Source organism: Lissotriton vulgaris, chromosome 11, assembly GCF_964263255.1.
Source record: "Lissotriton vulgaris chromosome 11, aLisVul1.2, whole genome shotgun sequence".
Lineage (NCBI taxonomy): Eukaryota > Metazoa > Chordata > Amphibia > Caudata > Salamandridae > Lissotriton > Lissotriton vulgaris.
The window spans coordinates 931,602,917-931,616,605 of NC_141699.1; positions in this window are offsets into that span (position 1 = coordinate 931,602,917).

Consider the following 13,689-nt stretch of genomic DNA (forward strand, 5'->3'; position numbering starts at 1 on the left):
GTGAAGTTACAACTGATTCAGATTCAGAAGGAGATCCAGAAGATCCCGAGTCTGATGATCAACAAGAAAATCAAAATCAAGAAAATCTAGATGAGAATCAGAACTTGAATGAAGAAGATCTGAATATCGAAACTGGAAATCAAGGTGTTGATGAAGACTTGCTAGAAAAAGAATCTTAAAAAGAAAAAGGAGATTCAGGAGCAGAAGATTCTAAGCAAGACAAAAATCTAATCCAGGAGAGTGTTGAAAAGCAAAGAAGTAACTCTGTGTGCAGGAGCAAAAAGCCTGAAACTGGGAAGCTGAAGGTGATTCCTGAAGAAGAGGAAGAATTACCAAGTACCAGCTGTAAGGATATTGTTCCTAACGGAGTGAAGCTGCCGAGTAAAGAAGTTCCTAGGTACAGATTTGAAGTCTCAGATACAGACACTGATGAGAGTGAAGAAGAATCTGAAATAAGAAAATTCAGAAAAAGAGCTTGGAAAGCTGAATGTAATGAGAGCGTGCCAAAGAAGAAAATTCTGAGGAAAGGAGATATTTGGCCTGAAGATAATTTGAAATTCAAACTGGTGAAAAAATCAAAAGAGCAGATCAACGAAGTATCTAGTCAGGGAGGTGACTCTGATAAGAAAAACGAAAATAAAAAGATTGAAGTAATCACTCGAAAGACAAAAAGAGTAATAAAGCCAAATCAGAAGTATAAGTCTCCAGAGTGGACCTATATAATAATACCGCCAATTGTTGAGGTGGAAAGCAGTAGCCAAGAAGATTTGGAAGAAGCTAGTGATAAATAATGATGTTGTTTAAGTTTTAGATAAGGGTTTTGTTTCCTGGCATAAGGCTGAAGAAAATGTGTTAGGTGACTTTAGGTCGAAGAAATTGTGTTTAGTTGGAAAGCACATATTCATGTGACGCAAGGTCGAAGAAAAGCTGTTTAGGGTTTTAAAAAAAAAAAATTAAAAGGGGGGATATAGTTTAGTTTTATTTAGTTTTACACTTATATTTTAGTTAGCTCACATATTTTTAAATTTTTGTTTTTCAATTTTGATCTTTTTTCAAAATGCCTAGTTCAGATACTTCAAGGTGTTCCATCTTGAGAAGTTGTTGCAAAATGTCTTCAATTTGTGTGGTTTTATTAATTCTAGTTTGGTTAATATTAGCTGTAGTTTACCCTTTTGGTATTGACAAGCAAAAACTCAAGACTAACATAACAAGTAAGGTAGAGTCTAAACATGAGAAACATGCTGGCAAGACTAGCAGAGTTATTGAGCATAATCCAAAGATCCATCAAGATAGATCTGTTGGAGATTTCTCAAGAAATTCATTTTCAAGGCTTCTGTCTGAATATGTTAAAGTAATGAATGTTAAAGACTGTTATGTTTGTGTTAAGTTGCCTGCTTCTGTTTCAGAGGGGTGACTTATAATATGTTACCTCTCACTTATGGCATTACTTGCAGTGTAATTGCTAGCCTGTTTTATCAAACTGGTCGCCTGGAGTATTATTATTCAGACTTTGATGAGGTTTTTGCGAATCTCAAAGTTGTAAATAGCTTGAACAAAGTAAAACCTGTGAAACAGATGAGGGAATTCTTTTTAGTTACTAATGAACTCAACTATGAGTACGCATATAGAAATAATTTAATATGCAAAATGAGAGCAAAAGAAAAGACTTTCCTGAACATGGTTGAGGAGAGAAGGGCTGTTTACAAAAGAAATGAGATGCTTAAACATGCCAAGTCCAAGTACTGTCAAATGGAGGATGCTAAACTAAATGGTGTTAACACAAATGCAGCTATACATACAGATGAACCAGTTAGTGGTAAATTTTTCATTAGGAGAGATAACACTCTTTATGATAACTACTTTGTGGGTGCTAGTCAATGTGAGGATACCTATCGTATCATAGGGGGATGGGGATTTAAAGGTGGTAAGGATCCATTTTTTCCTGAAATTTATTTTATTTGTGGCAATAAAGCATATTTTAGCCTCCCAGACCATTGGTATGGGACATGTTATCTTGGTTTAGCTTTTCCAAAAATTTTTCATGTTGACAGAAATGAAAAGGGTACTTTTGAATTTGGTGATCACCTGAATAGGTACAAAAGAGAAAGTTTTACAGAAGTCCTGGGAGACATCTTTGGTGCTGTCATTCCTATGGTAGGAATTACCATAAATTCAATTAAAATCAGAAAGGTTTCTACAATCGTAGATAGATTGTCAACAGATACTGCAAGTGGTTTCCAATTAGTCAATACAGAACTTGTTGCTACCAGGAGCATGGTTATGCAGAATCGTCTAGCATTAGACATTCTGCTTGCAAAAGAGGGAGGAGTCTGTGGGGTCTTACATGTTCAGCATTGCTGTACTTATATTCCTGACAAGAGTCAGAATATAGAGTCGCTTATTAAAAATATCACTGAGTTTCACGCAGAAATAGAACCCCTGGAAGAAGAAAGTTTCACAGAATGAATAGGCAAAAGAATGGAGGCAATAAAAGAATGGTTTTCGGACTTTGGGAGTTCAATCATCGGCAAAGTGCTATTTCCAGTAATTGGCATCATTATAGTGATAATGCTGCTAAAAATTAGTTGCATGATTCACAAAAGGAAGACGCACCAGAAAGAAAAAAGGAGGATTTACAAACTCAGAAAGGAACAGGAGAAGGAATACGAGTTAGAAGAGATGTGGAGGGCTCAGTTTGAAAGTGTTGATCAGACAGCAGAAACAGGGGTTTAGGGAGACTAATACCGAGAGAATTCAAAGTGTGATGTCTCTAAATTGGGTTCAAAATTTTCCTGAAATTTTTGGGTGTTGTTTGGTGATTTTTAAATCACCAGATGAGGGAGTTGATGGAGCGAGTTTCAGAATTCATTTTATTCTGACTCGCAAAGTTGATTTCCTGTAACAGGAACTAATTTATTAATGAATTGTTGCATGATTTGTTTTACTAATTCAACCTAGAGTAAGATTGCATTCACACACAAACACACGGGTCTAATGTTATGTGCTCTTGTTGCATTTGCGAGTTTGTCATGTAACACGTGATTAATATTGTCTTGTTCGTCCTATTGTCCTTGTCACTATTAATGTACGGCTGATTATTTCATGGCATGTGCTTTCATTATGTGTGCTTATGTGTTTGTCTTATGTTGTGACTGTTTATCTATGTTTTGTTTGTCAATCTTTTTACTCTTTCAGATATATAAAGAATCCAGCTGGACATTAAGAAGAATGGTAGATATTAAATGTGCTGCTTTATCTGTTTGCTTCTGCTAGGTGACATTTATTAATGGGTTAATTATTAGCAATGGTAGGGTGGGTAACAGAAGGGTTTATTTTATTTGAATTAATAATCTTTTTGTGTTTGTTTAAATACTAGCTCGAGTGAAAAGTTTGGGGCCTAGTTCTAATGAAAAGTCGGTTGGCCTGACAAAGAGGAGCTGAGTGCGACAGTGACAATGTTGTCATTGAAAAACCTTCCACGGAAACGTGTAGAAGCTCAAACAATGGACGTTCAGTACATCTAGCTCCGAAAGCAAAAGCGTCAAGGCCAAGGAAGCATGTAGAGGCAGTTTGGCTAAAATCCTGAAGGAAATAAAATCTGAACTTTTAGTTAAATGTTACAACTTTGGGAAGCCAATGTTGCTTCGTGTCAATGGACAATGACATAATGATGTCACAGAGACTGATGCGTTGGCCTCTCGGTGGTCTGATGGATGTCAACCAATTAGGTTGCTGCTTTCTTTAAAAAATATTGTTTGTAGTTAGATTAGTGAGTAAGAAAGGTATAAAAATCTGGCCTCTTGAGGGGAGCGGGGCTGACTGTTTTCTGAGGGCGAAGTGCTGTCCCTTTTCCTTTGGACACGTAAGGGTCGTTTGTTTAATAAGTTGGTTTTCCTTTTCAGGTCAGAAAGCTAACATAGGATTAGGATTGATGTTTTCTTTAATTCATTATTTCTGTGCAATTATGAAGTGTCAGACCTTTTGAGCCAATGATCTAATGATTAATACTGATTTAATAAAAATGCTTGGAATTAATAATGAGCTAATAAAGATTTGAAACTTTGAGACTTTAAAAATAAAAGACTTAAAACGTCAAGCTGGACTTGATTATTTAGTCGTTACCATTAGTTTGTTTCCATTGGCCTCAGTGGTCTAATTTATGTTTCTTTGATAAATCTATGAATATAAATGTTATACTGCAGTTGTAAATTATTATATATGGGGTTTGATGGTGTGAATAATTAGGCCACATGATTCAGCTTCATGATTTTCTGTCTCGGTTGCATGGGCCTTGGTATTAATTAGTTTGGTAAGTATTAGGTAGTGAATGGTGACGCATATGAGTCAGAATTTCTATAGTGACGCTGGATCACAAGGATGTGTGTTGGCCCTGATTTTATTTATTTTATATGTGAACGTCCTCCATACCGCACTTTTAGATGCAACTCAGAATGTCCCAGTAATCAGGGGCAACCCACTCCCAGCTCTCTTGTATGAGGATGACGCAGTACTCCTAGAAATAACACACAGGGCAGTCCGTCTCCTAGTACACACCTTTACCAACTTCATCGCCTCTCTTGACTTGCAACCTAATTTTGAAAGTCCCACTACATGTCTTGGAGCCCTGAGTGCAGGCCCCTATCAACATTGTCAATTGACCCCAAAGCTCTGACCATTACAAGCACCTTACCTTATCTGGGTACCTATTTCTCCTCCCAAGCGTCATGGTCTTTTAACATCTCTCATTGCACAACAACATTTTCTTTGGCCAAAGGGTCCCTATGTTCTCTTCCCCAACCCCTGGGTGGTGGATTTCAAGTCATATTGCTAAAAATGTATAAATCCCAGTGCTATCCAATTGCTATGTATGGCGCAGAGTTATGGGGTATTTCCAACTTTACTGTAATCCAGCACAAAAAAAAAGATTTCTACAGAGACTGCTGGCACTTAGCATCTCTGCTGCTAATTACATCAATCATAAAGAACTGGGGCTGTGATATCTGGAAGTCTTGAGGCATGTCTGTCCAGCCCTGCGCTGGTTATCAATATGGAAAAACCCTGAGTTCGCCCTAGCAAGAGACATAATACTGGACTGCCTCTCCGTGGATAAAGGTTTGCAAATCCCCTGGATTAATTATGTTAGGAGCATTTTTAATTGCATAGGGATGGGACATGTTTTCCATCCTCCCTCGACCTGTGTTTCATTAAGCAAAAGGAGTGTAACAGAGGCTTTTTTCCTGCATAACGAGTCCCATCGGATCAGGACATGTCCAACCGTCATAAGATATTTGGACTTATATGACACTGATAACATTACTAATTACTTATGGACTGCTCGCAGCAGATGGGAACACTCACTTTTACTTTGTTTTAAATCAGGCACTGTTAAATACCTGTTATGCTTTCCCCTGGGCTATACACCATCATGATTTAATATCTTGCCTGTGTGATGATGTTTACAAACAGACTATGCTCGATTTGATCTTTTTCTGCAAATTTTACTCGCAATATTCCAAGTTGTTTTTAATTCTCATTTTAAAGAAGTACTGTTATGGCCTATGTCAATGCAGACTGGCTCTCAGATTCTTATTACTTTTACATAATGATGAAGTGTCTTGTAATATGGGCGTATTTTTAAAGGCTGCCATGCAGTTACGAACTTCGATGCGCTGATGAGATATGTTGTTGCAAATCGCTACTGTATGAGATATTCTATTCTCCTAGCTAAGGCATTTTACATATTGGTTAAATCCTAATTTGAAATGCTATGATGTATTAAGTTTTTATCATTTTCTGATCCTGAATAACATTTATGGCTGCTAAATAAAGTTTTGAACTGAATTGAATTGAAATGCACTTCATTGCTTGAAGACATACCTTTATAGAGAACACTTTCATATGGAAACTGCAAAACTCAGATAATCAGAGTCAATCCTAAGAGAAATTTACTAAAATATTAGCATGAGGCAGGCACTGATAAAACTGGAATGTTCCTTGTGCTCACATTAGGAGGTGGTAAAAAGCCTCCTGCTATCACAAAGGCATCAGTAAAGATCAAAAGGTCTTGGCTAACACCAGACCCAAAGAAAATGTGCCCGTTTAAGTGGCTGTTTCTCTGTGAGCAATTGAATGTGCAAACAGATTTTTTTAGACAGAAAAATACTATTGATTTTTACCAGTTTTTAAAAAATATATATTTTTCCTTTGTTATTCTTTGTGAATTAATTTAACCTGAAATATATTAAGATACATGACTAAAACTTGATGAATGTATAGTGAATTGAGCCATAATATGTGTCTATGATTGTGTATGGACATAATCCAGCATATGATAACAAGGTCTGCCTAGGTACTAGGACTGATTTAAATACTTAAAATATGGAACCAGTGTAAGGCTTCAGAATTGCAGTCAATATATTACTCAGGTCAATATTTGTATAGACAACCTCTTTGATGTACATAATGAACACAAGGGTTTATGGAAAATCGTATTGTAATTACATTTTGCAGTTGCAGTATATCCAGTCAACATTCAGCAACACATAAGTATGAAATGGCTGCCCATTACTATGTGCTCTTGAATCCCAAATGATAGTCATGCGCCGACGACCTCGCACCACTGAAGAACCCTCCCAGCAGACCCAGAAGCAAGAAGGCCTCCTGGTTCACAGGCGAACTCAAGGACTCTAAGAAGACCTGCCGCTCCCTCGAGAAAGCCTGGCTCCTCGACCAGACCACCAACAACATGACCGCACTCAAACACGCCACCCGCAAGCACCACCAGCTTATCCGCAACACCAAGAAGAAATCTCTGAAGGAACGACTGGACAACAACGCCCACGACAGCAAGGAACTCTTCAGCATCGTCAAAGAGTTCTCCAACCCCAGCACCGGCAACAACGACATCACTCCTTCACAAGATCTCTGCGACTCTCTCGCCTCGTTCTTCCACCGCAAGAGCGCCGACATCCACAGCAGCTTCTGCGCACCTTCCACGCACCCAACCGTCGAATCCACGCCCCCCACCGCCACCCTCCGCACCTGGGCCACGGTGACCACCGAAGACACAGCCCGCACAATGAACACCATCCACTCCGGATCTCCAACCGACCCCTGCCCCCACCGTGTCTTCAACAAGGCCGACTCCACCATCGCACCCCAACTCTGGAACATCATCACCACCTCCTTCAACCCCGCCACCTTCCCGGAGAGCTGGAAGCGTGCCGAGCTCAGTGCCCTACTGAAGAAACCAACAGCGGACCCCACCGACCTCAAGAACTTCCGCCCCATCTCGCTCCTCCCTTTTCCTGCCAAAGTCGTCGAGAAGATCGTCAACAGACAGCTTGCTGCCTTCCTCTAGACGAACGGATCCCTCGACCCCTCACAGTCTGGATTCAGAGCCAACCACAGCACTGAGACCGCCCTCACCGCAGCCACTGACGACATCCGAGCCCTGCACGAACAACGGGGAAACAGTGGTACTCATCCTCCTGGACCTCTCTGCAGCGTTCGACACTGTCTGCCACCGCACCCTAGTTCAATGCCTCAGCAACACCGGCATCCAAGGGAAGGCCCTGGAGTGGATCGTCTCGTTCCTCGCCGGGAGAACAGAGAGAGTCCGCCTCCCCCCGTTTTTATTCGAGGCCACCGAAGTCCTCTGCGGCGTACCGCAAGGATCATTACTTAGCCCCACCCTCTTCAACGTCTACATGAGACCTCTTGCAGCCATCGCACGCCAACACAACCTCAACATCATCTCCTACGCAGACGACACCCAGCTGATCCTCTCCATCACCAGAGACCCCGACACCGCCAGAACCAGCCTTCACGAAGGGATGAAAGACGTCGCCGAGTGGATGAAGAACAGCCGCCTGAAACTGAACTCAGACAAGACGGAAGTCCTCATCCTGGGACCATCGCCCTCCGCCTGGGACGACTCCTGGTGGCCCCCCGCCCTGGGCACCACTCCTAAGCCAACAGACCACGCACGCAACCTGGGCTTCATCCTGGACTCCTCCCTCTCGATGACTAGACAAGTCAACGCCGTCTCCTCATCTTGCTTTCACACCCTACGCATGCTCCGCAAGATCTTCCGATGTATCCCGACCGAAACCAGGAAGACGGTCACCCAGGCACTCGTCACCAGCCGACTGGACTACAGAAACACCCTCTACGCCGGAACCAAAGCCAAACTACAGAAAAGACTCCAACGCATCCAGAACGCCTCCGCCCGACTCATCCTGGACATCCCCCGACACAGCCACATCTCCGGCCACCTGAGGGACCTGCACTGGCTTCCCATCAACAAGAGGATCACGTTCAGGCTCCTCACCCACGCACACACGTCTCTCCACGACCTGGGCCCCAAGTACCTCAACGGCCGCCTGACCTTCTACACGCCCACCCGCCAGCTACGATCTACTAGCCTCGCCCTTGCCGCCGTTTCACGCATCCAAAGAGCCACCGCCGGAGGCAGATCCTTCTCCTACCTGGCGGCCAAGACATGGAACTCCCTCCCCATCCACCTTCGGCTGACCCACGACCATCTCGCCTTCAGGAGACAATTCAAGACCTGGCTGTTCGAGCAGTAACGGACCCCTTCCCCCAAGCGCCTTGAGACCCTTCCGGGTGAGTAGTGCGCTTTACAAGTGTTCTGATTGATTGATTGATTGATTGATTGATTGATTGATTGATGTAATTAGCAATAATATAATTTGTCTCCATGCTGGATTTTCTGCTACACCCACATTGAGGTCAAGTGTCTAGTTAGTAGGTAGGTGATATTTTTCATTTTGTATTTAAGAGATATATATAGTACTCCTGCACCGAGTGGTATCAGGCAGGTTTATCAAGTATGCACACATCTGAACATTGTACAGATAAAATAAAATTTTAAATGAACAATTTGGGATTCAACAATGATTGTCTACTGTAATGGAAAATAAAATGGGAAAATAATTAAACAGAAAAGGTCTTTTGGACAATTGATGGCAATTTGAACAGCAGCACTGATGTACAAAGGGTGGTAACAACTCAGATGAAATCAATTTCCCTAAACTATTTAATAGAGTTTGGGAGCAGTACAAGAATTATTTCAGGAATTTAAATAATTGATGGATGTAAGAAGACGAAACCCATCGCAGTTGCTTCAAGGTAAGGAATTCCAGACTATTGTTACAGCCTACTTGTACAATCAACTATGGATGAGATATGTTCTGAATCTGATTGCTGTGGTTTGAAGACAGTTACAACCCTAGAGGTGCCTTAGGCTGCCTGACATTGGAAGCAGTTAAGAGGGATAAGGAGGGTTCTTTTGGTAGAAAATTCAAGTGCAAAGTAGCATGGAATGAGTTTGATCCGTCTGCTCAATTCACTAAGAAATCATAAATGTGCACCTGTTGGTTTATTATCTTGCATGATACAGATTTATAATGTTCTCAAATTAGTTTTTCAAGGTTGCACTAATACAGTACAGGGCTCAGAATAGGTCTCAGAAAATTATTCCCATGCTCAACCCTTGGTAGCTTGGCAGCGTGCAGGCAGGCTTAATGTCAGAGCATTTAAAAACATGAATTCAGTATATAATTAAGACACAGCACACATTAAATATTTAACACCAATTTATAACAATAGGAAATATTTGTATCCTTCAAATGACACCACAATGATAATAGTCCGATGTAGGGACCCAGAGACATGACTATTTAAAGATTAAACACTTTCTAGTGCTCAGAAACCAATAATGCCACTTCTTGACATTTGGTCGCCTCTGATCTTGACAAAGCCAAGTTTGAGGCTGACTGTGATGGAGCCCTAGTTGGATGCACTAACTGGGAGGCCATGGTCAAGATTTTACCTTCACATTTGGAAACGATTCTGGAGGATTCCTCACCAGAAGCCGTGCAGCCTCCTCCAGCAGGCTGGATTCAGTGAAGGTTCTCCGGATTGCCTTTCTGTGAGAGTCCGGTCACCCTCTGGAGCTTTTTCACAAAAGTCCGCCAAACTTTCCCAAACTTCTCGAACTTCTTCCTGACGTTCCTCTTGATGGACCAAAGTGTCCAAAACACAATCCAAGGTTCTGGAATCTCCAAGGTGGTCCTTGAAAAGTTGGGGCCACAATTCCAACAATGTACATGGACAACACCATTGAAAGGCCATTGGATGTACTCAAAACAGGAGACGGTTGATGGAGTTGATGCAGTTGAGCTCTGTTAATCTGTAGCTCACAGTGAGCCCACTCTATATTCGTCTTGAAACAAGGTACATCCAAAAGGTTAAAGTTCCAGATTAGACAACAGGCGGAGTCATTTCAGAGTGCAGGGCCTGATGAGGTAAATCAAGTTTCCAGCTTGGCAATCCTTCTTCTTCTCTCAGTTTCAAGCAGTGGAGCTGAGAGGCATTGCCACTCTCAGAAACGTATTGAGTGTTCTCTGGGGTCACACAGGAGGACACCCATGTCCAATTAGGTGCAGAACGACACCCCAGAGACTGACCATTTCCGCCAAAGTGTGGTACAATTGTCTCCCAGATTGTACTATTTCTTAAACATTCCATATGGCTGAAGTCCCAACAGAAAGGTAAGAGCTAACTAAACCAACCCTTCAGGATGACTCATCTTCATATTTTACTTCCCCATGGTATATGCAGATTCCTTCCTTAGGCTTGCCAGCTGTCTGGGTTCAAAGAGTTGGGGTGTAAATGAAACTGCCTGTCTCATCTTCCTATTGAAGATTATTGTTTACGACCCTTCCTCCTGCTCTGGCATACCTATGCAGCAGAACCCTGTCCTCCCAGGGTGGCTCTTAACCAGGGGGCTCCTTATCACCTCAGCCTGGCTAATCCACTAAACTCTGATCAATCAGGGCAGCGCACTGGAAGGCTTAATTTTGCCTTACAGGAAAAAAAATCATATAACCTATTGTCTCTGCATTTTAGGATAAATTCAATAAAGCTTATTCTTGGATTTATCAGTACTATTCTAGTAAGTCCTTGAATGATATATTTATGATTCTCCTTGCGTGAAATATTAGTTCATAACTTCTTGCCGTGTTAACCTATGTGACTGGGGATTTGTAATGGGGAAAATGACTTGGCCAATTTTTTCAATGTGAGGGCTTATAAAACATCTTTGATAAGCACCCAACCTATATCTACAGGGCTCCACACTCCAGGAACATCTAGGGGAGACTTTAGGGATTCTGAAGATGAAAAAATATTGCTGATCCTCACTCCACAGTGCTCTTAGCAGTAAGGTTGATTTGGAGATCCACTTTCCTACAATGTGGGGAGTGAAATGTACAATTTCACTAAACCCTAAGCATACAAAACTTATTTTTATAAGGGTCCTCCTTATATATACCTGACATCCACCAGTGGGACACCAAGAGGAGACCTTGGGGGACCCTAATTTCCAAAACATTATAGTTTATTAATTTCTAAGTGCCCCAAACACCAAAGTTGAGTTTGGGCACAGTTTACATTTTAAAAGCAGTCCTGCAACACAGGGCTGCTTTTAAACAGGCCACAGCAGTGCGCACATGCAAGTGCAGAAAGCGCTGCAGACCTCTAAAGTGCTATGCTCTAATATATACTAGGGACTAAAAGGAAGTTTATGCCCTTCCCTATTATATACTAGGGCCTTATCGGAGAGGTCATGCCACTCATACGGGTACCCTAACCCATAGTGTACCCTAGTGTATGTAGGTGCTTTCACTGTAGTCTTCTCAGCATATCCCTGTCCCTAAGCCTGGCTAGGCAGAGCCCAGGGACAATCAGAGTCAGTTACCACCAATACCTGTCAGCAAAAAACATTGGGGGTGCCCAGGGCACAAGGATGACTTTGCAACCCCCCCCCTCCAACGAAAGGCAAAAGGTGATCTTTTACTAACCTACACCATGGTAGTCCTCATCAGCTAAGTGGAAAGCCCATCAGCATTTACATGGTTAATCCCAGGTTTGTGTTCCACTGTAAAGACAATTACTCGTAGGGAAACGGACCATGTTAACAGCTGGGTACTCTCGCCTCTCATCTGCATTATCTCTGAAAAGCCTTTGGTCAGTTTGAACACGAAAGTGAGTCCCAAACAAATATGGTCTCAGCTTTTTCAGGGACCACAGCAAAAGTCTCTCTCTCAATGGCACTCTACCTCTACTCTCTGTGAAGAACGTGCCTGCTAATAAAGGCAACTGGCTGGTCAACGCCCTCTTTAATTACCTGTGACAATACTGCCCCAATCCCTTGATCGGAAGCATCTGTCTGAACCACAGATTATTTTGTGTAGTCAGATGCCAGCAGAACTGGTGCTGAACAAATTGCAGCTTTCAGAGTGCAAAGCATTCTGACACTTTGGGGTTGACTCCATATTTTTGGGCTTCGTTTTAAAACACCGTTCTGTTAAGGGCCCCACAATAGTTCCATCATTTTGAACAAACATTCTATAGTACTCAGTGTGTCCGAAGAATGCCCTGACCTAAGTGCGGGTGACAGGAGCTCTTCAATCGAAAATAGTTTGAATCTTGACCTGGAGAGACTGTATATGGCCTCCACCTACTAGGTGGTTCAGGTACACAACAGAGCTATGCTCTATTTGGCCCTTACTTGCATTAATAAGCAGGCATGCCTGCTGCATGGCCTGAAGCACTTCCTTCAGATGGCTTAATTGATCCCCAAGTAGAACTATATATAGCTATATCATCCAGATAAGCTGCACTGAACTGTTCCAATACAGACAAGACCCTATTCAGGACCTTTGGAAGGTGACAGGTATAATATTCAAGCGAAGGGGCATTACCTTGAACTGATAATGTCCCTCTGGTGTGGAGAATGCTCACCTCGCCTTTGCTCCATCTATGGGGGCATTCTGCCAGTAGCCTGAAGTCAAATCAAAAGTATTCAGGTACTTAGTAGCCCCTAACCTGCAAATAAGCTCATCAGCTCTAGGTATAGGGTGAGCATCAGTCTTTGTGATTGCATTCAATCCTCGGTAATCCACACAGCACCTTAGCTGTTTCACTCCCTCCATGGGATTAGGTTTGGGTGTCAGCACCAATGGACTGGTCCATGGACTTTCGGATGGTTCAATTACCCCAACAATGAAGAAAAAAGTTCCTAGGCAGTAAATACAATTCACAGTACATTAATCTATTCTTGACATAATACCTTTGGAAATTAGTCAGCTCTGTTAGCCTGTTGCAGATAGCATTCCGAGGTATTTGTAATGTATCCCTCGAGCTTCCCTTATCTCTATTTATATCGATTAATCTCTGATCTATAGGTTGATAGCAGTGGAAACCGTTACCATTTATTGTTTGTTGGTTACTCCCCTGCCCTTGAAGCCTATCAACTCTTAACAACTGCCCCATTCTGTAAGTTTACATCTTCTCTACTTGATAACGATTGATTCTACGGATGATCCCCATCCTGAGCTCTGCTCATCTATTTTATCTATGTTTTTAATGGTCTGTAAAAACACCGTGGCAACCATGAGTAGACTAACACCACTCATAAACTTTCGTGCTCAGTGCAATAATGTACATATTTTAAAATCTGTTTGGGAATGAAATCATGTATTAACAGATCGATATACACATATATTCTGTTTGATCAACTCATAGGATATACCTTTGTGGTCCTCCTGATGAAAGCACGTCCTGTGCCGAAACGCGCGATGAGAACTTTGAGATCTTTCA